Source organism: Cebus imitator, unplaced genomic scaffold (genome assembly GCF_001604975.1).
Source record: "Cebus imitator isolate Cc_AM_T3 unplaced genomic scaffold, Cebus_imitator-1.0 Scaffold805, whole genome shotgun sequence".
NCBI classification, from domain to species: Eukaryota; Metazoa; Chordata; class Mammalia; order Primates; family Cebidae; genus Cebus; species Cebus imitator.
Window position 1 is genome coordinate 67,163 of NW_016108120.1, and position 3,456 is coordinate 70,618.

Genomic DNA, 3,456 nt, shown 5'->3' on the forward strand with positions numbered 1-3,456 from the left:
CCCCCGGCCGCCCGCCCCGCGCGCCCCCCGCCCCGCGCTCCCGGCCGGCCCGGAACCTCCTCGCCCAGGGCCGGCGCCCAGAGGTCGCCCTAGTGCCCCCGCCCGGGGGACCCCGGAGAAGGGCCTAGGTCTGGGCGCGGGCCTGGGACCCGGCTGTCACCAAGTCCCGCCCCTCCCCAGCTCCTGGGCCAGAGCGGGGACCCTCGCTAAGTCAGACAACAGGCACACGCCTCTCCCGAGGGCCCGGGCGCCGAGGGGGACACACATTTCAGGGCGAGCGAGGGGATAGTGGGGTCCTGGGGAGAGCGGGAGGCCCGCTGCGAGGAGCTGACAGCTCAGCTGCACCCCAGCCCCTCCCGCAGGGTCCCCAGGCCTCCTTTGCGGGAGTGTCTGGCGGAGGGAACTGTGCCTGCAAAGGCCGGGCGTTGGGATGGAGACGAGGAAGGTGCTGGCGTGTCTGGGGCCTGCCTAGGAGCTGAGCCTGGTCCCAGGGGCTGGAAGTGGGAGGATGAATTGGCCCCAGGGTTCCCATGGCACACACTCGCTAAAGGCCCAGCGACCAGAGTGAGTGAGAGGGGCGGTGGAGGATGCGGAGAGCTCAGGCTAGTCCTCAGAGCACTGGGGAGCCACAGCAGGAGACAGACAGGACCTGTCTTCCCTAACATGTAGACCATGGGCCCAGCTCCCCCGTTTCCCGAGAGAACACTGCATCCCAGCCCCAGCAGACCTACTCACAGGGGTCCGGGGTGACCAGGAGGGAGAGGTTCTTCCAAACTCCTTAGTTTTCTTATAAAAGGGCTCTCCTCTGCCAATGTTTGCTGAATTTCCTTTAAATTGTAGATTTAAAGGAAAGTATCCCCGGATGGGCTGTGGAGAAAGATAGGCAGGGTGTGCCCCAGGCTAAAGAGGGCCTAGCATTTCAGGCAGTAAATTAGCAAACGTAAACAAATCAAAGATCCTACGGAACACCGGGGGTCCTTGGTCTGATTTCCAGCTCAGTCATCTCCGAGCTCTGTGACCATGGGTCTGTTTCTTAACCTCTCAGAGCCTCATTTTCCCCCACTCCTGGGGCTGTGGGGAGGGTTCACTGAGTGAGCGTACACAAAGGGCTTGGCATGGGGCCCAGCTCACACTAGCTCAGGGTTTGGCAAACTTTTTCTGTAAAGGGCCAGAGAGTAAATATTTTCAGCATTGCAGGCCACAAGTCTCTGCGGCAATGACTCTGCTCTGCCGTTGCAGTGTGAAAGTAGCCAGAGGCAATATGTAAAAGCGTGGGCATGGCTCTGTGCCCATAAAACTTTATTTACAAAAACAGGTAGAGGGCCATAGTGTACTGACTCCTGAACAAGGCACCCGATAAAAGTGAGCTGTGAGTCATTTCTTCACTGGCCCCTCAGCCTTTGTGTTCTTTTAATCCAAAGTGATTTACTGAACAACTACTCTGTGCCTGGCACCATCAGTCACCAGTTCTGTCCTTGGAGAGACACTGTGTTTTCGTTGTTGTTGTTGTTTTTGAGACGGAGTTTCGCTCTTGTTGCCCAGGCTGGAGTGCAGTGGCACGATCTTGGCTCACCACAACCTCCGCCTCCTGGGTTCAAGCAATTGTCCTGCCTCAGCCTCCGGAGTAGCTGGGATTACAGGCGTGCGCCACCATGGCCAGCTAATTTTTGTATTTTTAGTAGAGACGGGGTTTCACCATGTTGGCCAGGGTGGTCTCGATCTCTTGACCTCATGTTCCACATGCCTTGGCCTCTCAAAGTGCTGGGATTACAGGCGTGAGCCACCGTGCCCGGCCGTTGGTGTTGTTTTTGAGGTGGAGTCTCGCTCTGTCACCAGGCTGGAGCACAGTGGTGTGATCTCGGCTCACTGCAACTTCTGCCACCCAGGTTCAAGCAATTCCCCTGCCTCAGCCTCCCTAGTAGCTGGAACTACAGGCGCGCGCCACCACACCCAGCTAATTTTTTGTATTTTTAGTAGAGACGGTGTTTCACCATGTTAGCCCAGATGGTCTTGATCTCCTGACCTCGTGATCCTCGCACTTCAGCCTCCCAAAGTGCTAGGATTACAGGCGTGAACCACTGCACCTGGCCCCAAGATGCTGTTTTTTGTCCCCTACAGAAACGATTCAGGGTGCATGAAGTGACTCTTACGTGTAATTCCAACACTGCAGGAGGCTGAAGCAGGGGGGTCATGTTAAATATACTGAGGTCCAAGTGACTCTTCAAAGAACCAATATGTCAGTGTATTCAGTCTCTTATTCTTTGTTCTCCATTTTATTTATTTATTTACTTATTTATTTTCTATTTTTATTTTTTGAGATGGAATTTCACTCTTGTTGCCCAGGCTGGAGTTCAGTGGCACAGTCTCAGCTCACTGCAACCTCTGCCTCCTGGGTTCAGATGACTCTCCTGCCTCAGCCTTCCAAGTACCTGGGATTACAGGTGTGAGCCACCATGCCAGGCTAATTTTTGTATTTTTAGTAGAGATGGGGTTTCTCCATGTTGGCCAGGGTGCAGGTCTCGAACTCATGACCTCAGGTGATCCAGCCACCTCAGCCTCCCAAAATGCTGGGATTACAGGACGGAGCCACCGTGCCCGGCCAATTCCTCATTTTAAAGTTTAACTTCCTCATTCTCTTTGCCTCTAATTTTAGTAAACAACTTTCCCACGAGTTCTAATCAGTAGATCACATCTGCTCCTTCCCTTGGTCACCTGCTTTGACCTGAGTCACCCCTGGTCACCTGCTCTATCCTGACTCATCCCGGTCACCTGCTCTGACCTGAGTCACCTTTCCTTACCATCCTTCCTGCCAAACTGCTCACCCTGCCACTCTGGCTCATACCCCTGCTCCCTTTAAAATAGCCAATCAGAATTAGCTTAGACTATGTGGTCTAATAGGGGAACAGCACAGCAGTAGGGGCTACATGCGTCAGGGATGAACCTCTTCCTCTCCCCTGCTCAGGTGTGCTGTCACTATTGCTCCATCTGTAGAAGCTCCCTTCTGCAGAAGTAAATTGCCTTGCTGAGAAAATTCTTTGAGTGCTAGTTCTTCTTTTTGGTATGGAGGAACGAGCATTTGCTTCCAACAATCACTTGAATCCAGGAATTCAAGACCAGCCTGGGCTATATAATGAGACTCTCATTTCTACAAAAAGTTAAAAATTAGTAGGGCATGGTGGTGTTTGCCTGTGGTCCCAGCTACTTGAGAGGCTAAGGGTGGGAGGATTGCTTGGGCCTGGGAGGTTGAGGCTACAGTGAGCTGTGATCATGCCACACACTCCAGCCTGGGCAATGGAGCCAGATCCTGTCTCAAAATAAAATAAATGATTTTGGAGCCAGACGCGGTGGCTCAAGCCTGTAATCCCAGCACTGTGGGAGGCCGAGGCAGGTGGATCACGAGGTCAAGAGATCGAGACCATCCTGGTCAACATGGTGAAACCCCGTCTCTACTAAAAA